The sequence below is a fragment of the Camelus ferus genome, chromosome 32, assembly GCF_009834535.1.
Source record: "Camelus ferus isolate YT-003-E chromosome 32, BCGSAC_Cfer_1.0, whole genome shotgun sequence".
Lineage (NCBI taxonomy): Eukaryota > Metazoa > Chordata > Mammalia > Artiodactyla > Camelidae > Camelus > Camelus ferus.
The window spans coordinates 15,070,101-15,084,794 of record NC_045727.1 but is presented as its reverse complement, the minus strand read 5'-3'; the positions used below and the strand labels follow the sequence as shown (position 1 = coordinate 15,084,794).

Below are 14,694 nucleotides of genomic sequence, written 5' to 3'. Positions count from 1 at the left end.
AAATCCTGCACAGCTCATTACAAAAAAACTGGGTAAGAGACAAAAGAGTAAGTTTTCTCTTATGAGGCATCTGCATAAATTAGGTGAAAAAAGCCACACTGGGGGCTTAGAGATTGCACATAGCCATCTATAATCCTTAGAGGAACCGAGGAAACTCTATTACTGAAAGACACTGTACCCCTGAGGCAAAAACAACACATGAAATAAGAGAGAATACTTTAGTCCTAGAAAAAATTCAAGAGGCGTGGAGAAAGAGAATGAGTTTGGCTCTCTGTCCAAGCAGGTGTGGAACGGTTTAGTGCGGCACTGAGCAGTTTCTCCACTGACCAGAGTCCTGCAGTTTCTGAAGTAATGAACATCCCACCCTTGATAACACCTCCTAACCGACATGGTGCCTGGGTTGCCAGTGAAGGGTTCCTCAAAAGAAGGAATGGTCTTTCCTTAATATAATGAAATAATCTAATCATGAAACTTTAATTATTGGGCTGGACCTTGGACATATTCCGATTGATCAAAATCACAAATGTAACCATAGTTGGGCTTGACCATGGAGAACTATGGGCTCCCAGTGTTTTCTAACCCAGTTTTGGGCAGCAGTTTCAGTCTCTCATGGTATTTGAAGTTAGTCCCTGTTCTACATTCCTCTTCAAGTCTGCTCTCTACAATGGTTCACTTAAACACAGAATGATTTCAGACTAAGTAGGTGGAAAGACAGTATTTCCACAGAAATAAAGGCAGTTCTCAAGGTCTGTTGGCCTGAAGAGTCACTCACTAGTTTGCACTATAAATTAGATTAAATTAGATTGTAAATTTGGATTGAAAAAGGAAAGTTCTATGCCTTACCCTGCTAGTGGGAAAGACAGGTCAGAGCAAAGTAACAAAAGTAATCAAAAGTAATTTTGTGTTTTCTGAACCTTGCTTTGGGAGTAGCTGTGTCCCATGAGATGCTAACAGATGTCTTGAGACACATGTGTCTTTCGTGGTGAAGTGAGTGTGAAACAATGGGTCAATCAAAGCTAATACAGGACTTCTCAGAGCCTTTCACATGCTAACATGCAGGATGAAGTTCCTGGAGGGGGATCTACTATCTCAAATTATTTAATTACAGAAAGCCTTATCTACATCTCCTGGAAGAGGAGTTCTATAGAACACAGTTTGTGATCTTGCCAATTTTTAAAATATTCTAATAAAGTGAAACAATTATTGTTTAGATTGATTCTTAAAAACCAACAGGAGGAACCAGTGGGTCATGAGGCCTGGGGGAGACAGGTAACTTTTCTCTAGGCTAGCCTGGGAAACACTGTCAAAGGTTGAAATCAGTGTTTTGCTAAAATTGATATATGAGAGCATTTACAGCTAAAGGTCTAAGAAGCATGCTGCATTATTTCACTGTGTGCAGAGATACAGCCTAAGGAATATAGCACTGCACTTAGCCCAAGCTGGGGGCTTTTAGGTACCATTTAGAGTAGAAAATGGTAGCAATAAACAACCAACTTCCCCTGACCCCTGCTCCTCCAACAACAACAAAGACAGGCTTTCCTCAATGTCTCTAGACATGCACTGCCTAGTACGGTGGCTAGTGGCCACATGTGACTACTGAGCTTTTGAAACATGGCTAGTCCAAATTGAGATGTGCTATAATATTAAATACACCCAGGATTTCAAATGGCATTTCAAAAAGAATGTCATTAATTTTCATACTGATTACATGCTGAAATGATAGTCTTTTATGTATTGAGTCAAGCAAAATATATGGTTAAATTTATTTTTACTTTTTTTAACCTTTTAAAATGTGGCCACTAGGAAAAATTAAACTATGTTTGTAGCTTGCATTATCTTTCTAGTGGACAGTGCTGCCCTAGCCCATTCATCTACCCTTCAAGACTGTGAGCTCCATGAAGCAAATGACCTTACATTCTTCATTTCTAGAGCCCTGAGATTCCGCTCAGTGTTTGGTTCACATCAGATCCTCCAAAGTTTTTTTTGACCTAACTCAAAGTGTAGCTCCACCAAATTGCTTATTTTCTCTGAACCTCAGTTTGCTCACCTGAGAAATACGGTAAGGTAAGGATTAAATGAAATATTTACATAAAGAAATAGCAAACTCCTGTTGCCAAACGATAGAGCACGATTTGGAGTTTGGTATCTATTTTCAACACTTCGGTGGCTAATACTGAGACCCACGTGCAGATCTAAACACAGGATTTTAAGTGGTGCTTGGAGATGACAGCCAGGCTGTGTAAGGAGTGAATAAAAGAACTTTGCAATCATCATAAAGATTGCAAAAGATGCCTAATCTGCCTTTAGAGAGTTAGGCAGATCTAGATGGCTGTAATCAATTTCTCTCTTCCTGAATACAATGAGGTTATTGCATGTAACAATGCATTAAATGCTCTGGGTATTTACACCACTACTCTGGCATTCTCAGTGCCAGCTGTCTCAAAGTCTACCTGTCAACAAGTGAACCGAGGCAGGTAAACTATCCCCAAGACAGGTTCTGTCAACAGTGCCAAACAGTGTCAACTTTGGGGTACACATTAAAATCTTAGGGGGAGCTTTTAAAAATTCCAGTGCCAAGCCTGGACCCCAGACCAATTAAATCAGAATCTCTAAGCAGGGGGTTGAGGTGAGTGCTATGGTCTGAATGTTTCTATTCCCACAAATTTTCTATGTGGAAATCCTAACCCCATCAGAGGTGGGGCCTTTGGGAGGGGACTGGGTCATGCAAGTGGAACACTCATGAATAAGGTTAGTGCTGTTTTAAAAGGCGCGTCAGAGAGATCTCTAGCAGCTTCTGCCACGATCTAGAAGAGGGTCACCCAACCTCACCTACCATGCTGGTACCTTCATCTCAGACTTCCAGCTTCCAGAACTGTGAGCAATAAATTTCTGCTGTCTACAAGCCACGCAGTCTGTGGTATTTTGTTATAGCAGCCTGAGTACACTAAGACAGTGGGCATCAGTGTTTTGTTATGCTCCCCAGGCAATTCTAAAATGCAGCCAAGGCTGAGGTCCACTGTAATAACCCCTTTCTCATTCCAGCATGTTCTTGAACAGGGGCTCTGAGATCAGGGTACTATCCAGGCTCTAGCACTTCCTGGCTGTGTGATCTTGGGCGAGTTACTCTCTTGAGTTCCATTTTCCTCATCTGTCAAATGGAGCTACTAATACCTCCCTCATGGGGTGTGATGAGGATGAAATGGCTGTGCTCACCTGGGCAGAGTGACTGGTGTGCAGCAGGGACGTAAGGAACCCCAGTTGTCATCATTACCATTATTTCCCTCACTGCAGGGAACTGATTCCTGAGTGTGGTAAGGTCAATATCACTTCTGCATTCGTGCTGCCCTGGCAGGGAAGACGATGCACATAAAAGTCCTTTGCAGACCGAGACTTCTCAAACCTTAATGTGCATAAGAATCACTGGGGATCCTGTTAACATACGGAAGCTTATTTCCTAGATCTGAGGTGGGGTGGGGCGGAGAGTCTGCATTTTTAATAAGCTCCCAGGAGATGAGATGTTATGGACCCATGGGCCACACTAAGTACCTGGACTGTAAATGGTAAAGCTCTTTACTGAAGAAAATGACTACTAGTGTTTCCTTAATTTACTTTTGGTAAGTATCATCATATCACTTACTCTCCTGAATCTATAAATGTTTTTATTTTGACAGACTTTATAGCAAGTTTAACATCTGTAAAGGAACCAGCATAATTTGAGATCTTGTATGAAAAACCTGAAAGTTTAAGCTCATTGTTTTTCACCTTGTAGTTCTTTTCCTTTTTCCTATTAGTCACCATCTGATTGAACTTAATGAACACACATCCGAATCTCCAGAGTGTGAAGAACGCACTTACCCTCCTTTCCCTCAAGAATTAAGCTATTTCTCTCCTTGTTAGTTTCTGAGGAAAATCAGAAGATCCATTACAACCTCCAGGATGCTTTGGCCTTCCTCCACCACTCTAGGGAAGTGACAATAAACTGCCTCTTTGATGTTTCAGAAACTGCTCCAGTCTTATCTTGCTAATGATGATGGTTTTTTCTCAGCGTCAGTAGTTTCAACTGAGCCTAATAATCTTGTGCGCTCTATCTGAATGACAATAGAATATTAATTTTATACATATGTATCCAGCTTTACATATAAATATGCCCTCAAAAAACCAGGCATGAGAAACTTCTGGGTGAATCAAACCATATTTTAGATGCAGAAAAATAGCTGGCTATTTAAGGTTTCTATGAAAGATAATTCTGAAAAACCATCTTGGAAAGTCTACTTTGTCTTTTGGAAAATCTGAATTTCCGTTTTTCTGCATGAGTGGATTAAATCACCTCAGTCACTGATCACCTCTACAGCGGTTCCTCCAGACCTATGGATTCTGGTTTTAGGGGGATTTTTTTGCCTTCCTGGGACACACAACATTGTCTGTGGCCAGAAAGGAGCAGGCAGTTGGGTGCTTTGGGATAACAACAGCAATAGTCAGGATACCAACAACACATGTTGGTGATTCTTGCAGTGTAAGCATGTAACTCAGTGCTCGGTGTGGGAGGTGTTAGGGCAAGGACTCTTAAGTGAAAAATCCAATAAGGCCTTTTTTATTTGAAAGATTTATCAAATAATTAAGTATTATGGTGATGGGCTTGGTTCTGTTTCTAAGCTAAAAAAAAACCCCAAGTATTTCTGAGGTAAATATTGTTGGCTGAAGATCAGTTCCTTTCCTTGATCAATTTTATGATATATATATATCTATATATATATATATATAAATGTATATATATATATATATATTTCTACCATGTACTAATTCTGTGACCTTGAGTAAGCTGCTTATCCTCTCCAAGCCTCAATTTCTTCATCCATAAGATGGTGATAACACCTCCTACAAAAGGCTGTTCTAAGGATTAAGTGAGACGCACATTAAGGGCTTCGCACAGTGCATGGTATAGGATCAATCCTCAGTAAATGGTAGCTATTGTAATTTTTATTATATAGCACTAAATATTCAATTGCTTTTTCGGATTATTTTCTTCTGTCCCTGAACTAATCCATAAAACAGCACAGGGGGAAGATACCAATCATTACTCAAAAGATTCAGAAATTTTGATTTCAGAACTTTGTGGCCATTATGCCAAGTACTAGCTAGAGGCAAACCATTAGTGTTGTGACATTGTAGTTACCACAGTCTCCAAGGGTAACACTCTAGGGAAAAAGAAAAATGTTCAGCTATATGCAATAAAAAACAGAAAAGAAGGGAACGAGAAGATATGAAAAAATCGACTGCAGAAGTTTGGCTCCTGGAGTCTCACATTTAACGCCACAGATGCAGATCCACGAGGGTGGCGTGGGAGAAACCACCACGCACTATCGGATTTGTTGTGCCGGAAAATTACACCTTTTAATAAGGCAATCCTTTTGAGATAGAAATACTGAATGGTGAAAGGTATTTGTAACCACTCATCCAGTGGTCTCAGTATACTTCACAAGCACAACCCTCAGCCTGGCGATTCAAGAAGACCCTCATTATAGCTCAGAAACATACTAACAGCCTGGAGAAATGTGTTTTTCTCTTGGCTCTCTTTTCTTCAGGTTAGTAAGTAAATCTTCCCAAACATAAGTTTTCTTATCAGTGAAAAATATTCACTTTCTTTTAAGGTGAAGGAGTTAGACTGAAAAAAAAATTTTTTAAGCCTTTCCAATCTTAACATCCCATGGTTCTAAGATCCTTTTAATGGTAGGATACACCAATATTCTGATTTTCTAACATGACTCTGACAATGTTTGGAAGCGCCCCACTGACAGCTTTATTCAGGTCACAAGCCAAGTGCGCCAAGGGCAGAGGAAGCCTCCAACTCTTCAGCAAAGACAAATGCAGTAAACTATAGAATATACTGGTGGCTCTTGAAAATGGCTCCAACTGCTTCTGGAAGTCAAGCAGGCTGAAGAACTAAAGGAGTTCACTAGTTTCAGCATCCGGACTTGGCATTTTTAAATTGCGAGAAAAAAAATCAGTTAAATTTCTTGAGGGTTCGGAATGGTAACCAAGCTTTGGTAAGAGAAAAAGACCTTGTACTCAATCCTGGCTCTGACCTCATCTGACTCCGTGATCTTTTCTTAGAAATATCTTTTTACTCTTTTCCATTCTGCATTGATTGATATGATCACATGATTTTTCTTCTTGAGCTTGTTAATATGATGGCTCACATTGACTGATTTTCAAATATTGAGCCAATCTTGCATTCTTGCCAGTCTTGCATTGAAATATTGAGCCAGAGGTGTAAACTTCTCTGGTCATAATGAATAATTCTTTTTATATGCTGCTAATTTCTAATGGCTGGTATTTTGTTTAAGAATTTTGCATCTGTATTCATTACATACACGTGTTCATATATATATGTGTTTGTGTATCATTTTTTTTAAATGTCTCTGCTGGTTTTGGTATCAGGATAATTCTGGCTTTACAGAATGAGTTAGGAAGTGTTCCCTCCTCTTCCATTTTCCAGAAGAGACTGCAGAATTCATGTTAATTCTTCTTTAAATATTTGCCAGAGTTCTCCAGTGAAACCATCTAGGCTTGGAGATTTCTCTGGGGAAAGGTTTTTAATGAAGAATTTAATTTCCTTTGTAGTTATAGGACCATTCAAATTATCTAGTACACATTGGGTAAGTTGTGGTAGTTTGTACTTTTCAAGGAATTAGTCCATTTTATGTAAGTTGTCAAATTATGGGTGTAGAGTTGTTCATCGTATTTCTTTATACTTTTGATAATTTGCAGGGTCTATAATGATATTCCTTTATTATTCCCAATAATAATCTGTGTCTTCTCTTTATTTTGTCAGTATTGCTACAGGTTTTCCAATTTTATTGATCTATTCACTAGACCAGCTCTTAGTTTTATTGATTTTCCCTATTTTTTTTTTTTCTGTTTTCAATTTCATTGATTTCTGCTCTTACCTTTAGGTTTATTTTGATTTTCTTTTTCCAGTTTGTTCAGGGGGAGCTTAGATTATTGATTTGAGATTTTTCCTCTTGTCTAACGTAACAATTTAGTGCTATAAATTTCCCTTTGAGTGCTACTTTAGTTGATTCCAATAAATTCTGATACATTGTATTTTCATTTTCATTCAGTTTAATGTGTTTTTCATTATCTTTAAGACTTTCTCTTTAACTTGTTTACCATTTAAGTGTTTTTAGTTTCCAAGTGTTTGGAGATTTTTCTACCTATCTTTCTGTTATTGATTTCTAGTTTGATTCCATAACAGTCAGAGAACATACTGTGATATCAGTTGTTTTACATTTGCTAAGGTTTGTTTTATGGCCCAGGATATGGTCTACCTTGATATATGTTCTGCAGGCACTTGAAAAGAATGTGCATATTGCCTTGTTGGTTGGAGTGTTCTGTAAATGTCAACCAGATCCTGTTAGCTGATGATATTGTTGAGTCCTTCCATATATTGTTGCCAATCAGACAGTCCATGGCATTTACTTGTATTTTTGTTCTTCCCATGTTCATCCTTCCTGATGTTAAAAAATTCTTTTAGCATTTCCTTTCTGTTAAGAGTACTTCCTTTAGCCATTTTTTTTTTAACTGTAGGTCTGCTGTTGACAAATTATAGTTTTCCTTCAGCTAGAATGTATTAATTTCCATTTTCACCAGTTATAGAATTCTGGGTTGAAATAATTTTTCTTTCAGGATTTGAAAAATATTGTGCAACTTCCTCTGGCCTTCATGGCTTCTGATGACAATTCTACCATAATTCAAATTGTTTCTCCCCTATAAGTAATGCATTGCTTCTCTCTGGTTGTTTTAAGATATTTTTTGTCTTTGGTTTTCTGGAGTGTGTCTTGGTATAGATTTCTTGGGTTTGTCATATGAAGTTGGCTTGAACAATCTGTAGGTTTATATTTCTAGTCGGTTTTGAGAAATCTTCAGCCATTATTTCTTCATATTCATTTTTAGTCCCTTTCTCCTCTTCCTGGGACTCAAATGACACAAACGTTGGATCTTTTGTTATATTTCCACATGTCCCCAAGGCTCTATTCATTTTTTTTCCAGTCTGTTTTCTCTCTGTTGTTCAGAATGGGTAATTTCTATTGTTCTATCTTCAAGTTCATTGATTCTTTCCTTTGTCCTCTCCATTCTGCTGTTGAGCCCATCTGTTGAGATTTTTATTTCAGTTATTGTATACTTCAGTTCCAAATTTCCACTTGATTCCTCTTTATACCTTCTATTTCTTTCCTGAGGCTTTTCATTTCTTCCATTTGTTTCAAGAATGTTCATAATTACTCATTAAAGCATTTTTTGTAATATTTGCTTTAAAATCTTTGTCAGATAATTCCAATATCTGTGCCATCATGATGTTAGTGTCTATTAATTGTCTTTTCTCACTAAGTTTGAGATCTTCCTGGTTCTTGATATGATGAGTAAGTTTCAACTGAAACCTGGTCTTTTTAGAAGAAGGCAGATGAGCTAGGGAAACTCGAGACCCAAGAAACAATATAATGGCGAGTTCTCTGTGTCTTCTTTTTGCTTTATATGTCCCAGTCCACTGATTGGTGATGTGAGTCTTGACTCTCCACTATGTCTCCTCTGACCCCACCTCAAGAATGAGAGGGAGGAGTGCCAGGTGGAGGTCTAGGCTCCCCACATGGTTTCCACTGTTGCAGAGCTGGGGGACAGAGGAGATAACAGCTTTAGCTGGCAGGGATGAAAGTTCTGACTCCTCACTTGCCCTTCCCTGGCACTACCCCAGCAGGTGGGTTGGGATGCCTTGTTACAGCCTGGCAAGGGGGAAAGTTTAGGCTCTCCTGTCAGTCTCTGCTAGTGGGGGTGGGTCCTCAATTCTTTCTGTGGTGTTTAGCTGGAGTAAAGCACATCATCTAGAAGTTTTCTGTATTGGTAAACTTATCCTTTGGCTACAGTAAGCTTTTCTTGGGACTGTGGGACTGGTTTTTTTTTTTTTTTTTTTTTTTGTCTGTACTCATGGCATCTCCAAGTTGCTGGCTTCTCCAATGCCCAGCCTGGGACATATGAAGTAAAAAGAAAACACAGAGAACTTGCCATTATGTTGTTTCTTGGGTCTTGAGGTTCCCTAGCTCATCTGCCTTCTTCTCTCCACTTTTCTGAGTCTTATTTTTTTTTTTTTATATAATGTTTAGAGTTTTCAGTGGCACATACAGGGAGCAAGTATGTCTATTCCATTCCCCCAGAAGCAGAAGTTGGTCATGCAACTTTGAGAAGTCATTTCACCTCTCTAATAAGGAATTAATGCGCCCAGGGCTTAACCAACCGAAAGCACTCAGTAAATGATAACTGAAGTAAATCAAATAAAATTGAAATGTCTTAAAATGAAGGCATAGTTTCATTCATGCTTTGGGATAAAGAGAAATTAAGAGTGAATCAGGTCATGTTACTCTCTCTGTGTGTTTGATTTCCAAACAACAACAACAACAACAACAACAACAACAAAACCATAATTTTTAAAAACTTCCCATGTAGAACTAAGAAAATGCTTATTCACATTATAAAAGGATTCCTTACAAAATAAGCACAGTGGTTTATTAAATCCAGTAATGAACAAAATTTCAAAACTGTTTATGCTCCTAATGATTTACATCTAGTTTTTGCTAAATAGAGTTGCTGTGAAGTAAAACCCCAGGGCTAAGAGGGGCCCTGGCAGCCAAATGAAGTAGGAGTCCCAGGAAGGGTGTCAGGAATGGCCATCAGGGAGGGGAATTCAAGTAAATGAAGTAAGTATAAGGTGAGGCCGACAGATCTAACATTTAGAAGATCACTGAGACTTTACCAAAAGCTGAAATTGAAGAGTGATGGAGGAAGAAGCCAGATTTAGGGTGGTCGAGAAGTGAACAGGAGCTAAGGAGAACCTCAGAGGAAAAGGAATGAAGAGATGAAGCCAAGTTCCAAAGTGAAGGGGAAGAAATACGGGCATTTATATCACGGTATTACTACTGTAATTATTACTATATTAGTCATTTCCAAAGAAAGATGAAAAGCCTTAAAACAGAATGCATATGTGGAATAAATGCAAAGAACAAATAATTCCAAAGTTGATTACCTTAGATTGATCTGAATATACTATGAAGTAGTGCTTCTAAAACTACCTTGGTGAAGGGACAGTTTGGAGATTTTTTGCTTTTTACAATCTATTAAAAACTAATACTATTATAAAATGCAATAAAATATCATAGCAATGTCCAATTGCTATAAAGGTTTCAAAACGCTTACTCTTGCTTTCTCTCCTTATCTGCTTGTGTACAGGGAACAGAGAGTCCGTGGGCACTGGCCCGTGTGCACAGCAGCACTGCTCTCTAAAGCTGGACTCAAGCTGTGCAGACCTCCAATCCAAAGCCTGACATCCCAACTGAGCTCCAGATGTCCAGGGGAATGTCTAACACGGGGGCATTCCATTTCCGTGCCCCTGCTTGTATTAATCAGGGTAGGCTAGGCTGTGCTGTCACAAAGAACACTCTGGTCTCAGAGGTTTACCACATGTCTGCTTCTTGCTCACTCTGCATGTCCAAGCTGAGTCAGCAGGAGGCTCTGCTCTGCACACCCGCCATCTTAGTGCCTGAAGCAGAAAAACAGACACTGAAGAACTGCAAGTGCACTTCCCATGGCCTCACATGTTATTGGCTAGAAGTAGTGACACCTCCATGCCAAGGAAGCTGGGAAACTTCAGCACACCACCTTAAGCATAAGCAACACAGAGGAAGATCTGTTGAAGTTCCAATGGAAAGCAGCTAGCAGAGAACTACTTCTTTCTTTCCCTAACTCCTTTGATGTATTAAGCCAGGAGGCTTGGAAAGGGATAGGAGACTCTTACTTAACTGGTATTCTCTTGGCTATTGATGGCTTTTTGCCCAAGACTGGCTACTGATGCTGCCTGTACAGAGGCATCCAAATGCTGGCCTCACTTGTAGGGGTCTTGTACATGTTCCCTGGAGCTCCTGGGGGGAGGTCTAGCCATTGCACAATTCCCTGATGTGGGAATCCTCTTTTAGATCCTATCCATAGAGTTATACTCCAGAGCCTTGTGCTGCTAGGGTTTGCTCATGCAGAGGTAGCCCTCTTGGGAGGGGTTCTGGAGAGCTGTCTCAAGCCAACCTCTATACTCCTTGGTCCATGGGAAATTCGTGTGTGCTTGAGGAGGGTCAGTTCTCCACTACTAGCCCAGTTCCATTTTTCTCCTCTTCCTTTCAGGAAGGTACAGAGAGCAGACCAGCAAGTTCACTAAGTAGTCAGACACATGTCTGAAGAATGTGACCCCATTCCTGCAGGTACCTCAAACACTATGAGTGGTTCTCCTGAAGGGTCCCTCCTGGTCTGGAGGGTGAACACCTAGTTCTGTCCACCGGAAGGTTAAGTTTGAGCATCCTCAGAACACAGCGGCTGACGTCCCCCAGAGTGAGTGATCCAAGAGGGAGAGAGCCAAGCAGAAGTTTTATTCTTTTTATGACTTTGCCTCTGAAGTCACACAGCATCACTCCTGTTGCACTCTATTATTTAGAAGGGAGTTATTAAGTCTTTCCCACATTCAAGGTTAGGAAAATTAGGCTCTACTTTTTGAAGCAGAAGTGTCAATGAATTTGTAGACATAATTAAAACCACCACTTTCCTTAAACACTTTCTAATTCAGTCTGCAGAATGAACTCTAGTATCAACAAGCCAGGTTCTGAATCAAACAAATGTCTGACAGAGAAATCATTATAATCTCAAGATATTGTCAAAAGCTGTTAGAACTCTTTGCCTTTATAAATGCTTAATAAGGAGTAAAGGGATGCACTGCCAGACTCTCGGGAAATGAGATCCAAACTCCTCAAATGCTCCAATAAATCTCTTTCTGCCACAAATTTTAAAAACACTGAGCAAATGTTTACAAGTATTTGCACAAGGGAAGCTTTAATAACTAATAAAACGAGAGTTGAAAGTATGAGATTCTGTATCTTTCCTCCTACCCAGTGTCAGTCGCAAGATGCCAACTCTGGCAGAAGCCCCTCTGTCCTCGCATGGATGACCAAAGGAGAAAACGATTCAGGAGCATCTGCTGTTTAGAACTGTAATAACACTGATTTGGTCAATGTGACTTTGGCTTTAACAGTCTGGAGAAATCCTGAGGCTTATCAGGCCTAATGACTTGCCCAGAGATAACCTCTCAAGCAGGGATGAGAGATCCTGTGCCCCTCTGACTCCACAGCCGGAACTCTCCATTACTAGGCGGTGAGGTCTCTCCTAAACACCAAAACAGAACTCAATATGCAGTAAAGATCTGAGGTGGCTTCTGTTCCATTAAAAGAAAATCAGTATTATTGAACTGAGCTCAAAAATATGAACAAAAATAGAGGATAGTTCCAAAGAACAAAGAGTAACATTGACTACTAGTTCTCAAAATAGACACTTAAAAAGACAAACATGAGCATGAATCATGAGGCTCCAAGTTTCCCTGTCAGTTAACTATTAGGATTATAGAGTAACTGCTTTCACACTGAATTGGGGGTGGGGTGGGGTGTGAAAAGGGATGGGGTGGAGTTGAGGAGACTGAAGGAGATGCAGAGTTAACTTGCTACCAAAACTAACACATTTAATGAATGTTTTCTTGTGGTCATACATACACAGCCCACAGACTCAAAAGGCCTGGTGCCAGGACTTCAAGGAGCTCACAGCCTAGACGGAAGGAGAGACACGGAAAGAAACAAGAACACTACCCTATGATACAGGAAACACCAGAAAATAAAACATGGTTATATGAAACGAGCAACTGCCTCCAGTCCCCAGCCAGCTCGTTTCTGTGGTGCAGTCACAAATCAAGGAGGCAACAGTAAGGAGAATAAATCCACAGTAACAAGGACAGGATGGCCTTAGTAACTGCTCTTATTTCGATTAAAGACACTTTTATCAGGACTGCCTAAAACCATGAGCACTAGATGAACACGTTAAAAATATGTAACTGTTGAAAATGAAAGGGCTCTCTGTTGCAGGAGGCAGATTAAGGAGAGTAAGTTTGATATGAGGAAGGAAAATTCTACAGAAACCTGTTTGCCCAGGCAGTAGGAACACCAGGCTCTCACACTGCTTGGCCACAAACCAGCTCTGTGATTTAAATCCCTCAACTTCTCTGAGTTGTGGTTCTGTTTTGCTTTGTTTTGTTTTTCTAAACATTAAGGGGACTGGATTTTATAATCATTATGGTCTTTCTCTAGCTCCAAACTTTGCGATCCTAGCGTTCGAGGAAAGTCTCCTTCCTCTTAGCTGCCATCTCCCCTGTGTGATCCTCTTTGGCTTCAGGCCTTGAGCCGAACCTCCTTTCTCTCCTCTCCCGGCTGACCCCCTACAAATGACCAGGATCACAGCACTAACTGTAACCTCTGGATGACTTCAGTAGGAGGATCTGCCACAGGTCAGCAGCTCTGTGCTGAGGGTGGTCCTTCCCAGCATGGTGGCCCAGAGGAAACTTTCTCGTAAGCTTGCATCCAGGTGTAGTCCTGGCTTCTTGACTGATCTTGGACAAGTGAGTTTCCCACCCACCAGGGCAAGAGGGTCTGTATTGACTCTATGCAGGTTTGTTAATGGGGACAAAACGAAGTGATTCATAAAGCACTGTACAAATACAGAGTACACTGTTGACCATGACGACTGAATGCTCCAAATTCAGGGGCCCCTTCAGGCGGAAGTCTTGCCAGGACAAAGCTGTGTGCTTTATTGCTCCCTGAGAGGAAACCTGATGTAAAACAGACACAGCCTTGAGGCTGATGTGCCTCTGAATCTCTCCCCAGAGCAGCTAGTGGCTCTAGAACTAATAAGGTCCCAGTGGATTCTTTCTCTAAAGAAGCTTTTGATGTTACTGTGAGCTGACAGTAATGCTGTCCACATCAATCCCACTCAGACCTCAGTCTCTGGAACATACCACATTAGAAAGTCTAACTGCAGAACTTTTCTGTCACTTTCCACTTAGGTCAACATTCATGCCACCCACTGTCCCATGTAGAGTTCCAAGAAGTTAAGATATCTATCCTCTTAAAACTGACTTCTGGACTCCCCCCAAATAATTTTGTGGGACTGAGGGTATTTAATGTAATTAAAGTATCCATGGGCCTGGACTTTCCAGAAATGGCCAATTTCATTTAATCATCTTCTTCTAAATAAAGGCAAAGATTAATTAAATGTATAGCTAAGTATAATTAATTTTTCTAACTCCTTTGGACATTTATTCATATAAATAAGTTCATAAGTCAGAAATAAATATTTTTCAGATCAGATTCTTGGGTGTTGAAATTTTACTTGGAAAATATGATTACTGTAGATATTGTAAACTCTGGGTTAACCAGGATGGTCAGACAATATAAAGCAGTATTTAATTTTTAAATGCAAAAGAAGAAGAGGAGAAGGAGGATGAGGATAAAGAATGTCAATAAACACCAAATACATTCAGGCAAGCAAGGTTTCTTAGCAGAAGATGAAACTGATTCAGAGAGGTCCAGCGGCGAGTGAGCTTGACTCACTCTGAAGTTCAGTCTGGTAACGGCTCACACGTTACTACCTGCTCTCAGAGGCCACCTCTGACCTCACCACCTAAAGTATCGCAGCTGGTACTCTAACTCCCTCCTCTTCCTCTCCATCCACTCGCTGTCCCTTTCGAGCCCCTTCTCCAACTTTATTTTTATTTTTTTATTTTTTGCTGTATTC

At 40.1% G+C, this 14,694-nt stretch overlaps 1 protein-coding gene and 1 long non-coding RNA gene across 4 annotated transcripts in view; both read right to left on the bottom strand.

Annotated features, from left to right (window-relative positions):
• The window catches only part of TTC28 (tetratricopeptide repeat domain 28), a 477,930-nt gene that overhangs the window by 98,248 nt on the left and 364,988 nt on the right, over positions 1 to 14,694 (bottom strand). The gene's annotated exons all lie outside the window — the stretch shown is intronic.
• Positions 1,504 to 11,268, bottom strand: LOC116660976. The gene is made up of 4 exons (XR_004316713.1): positions 11,259 to 11,268; positions 8,772 to 8,774; positions 3,442 to 3,446; positions 1,504 to 1,969 (listed from the first exon to the last, which is right to left on the bottom strand). It is a non-coding gene; the product is annotated as an uncharacterized LOC116660976 (long non-coding RNA).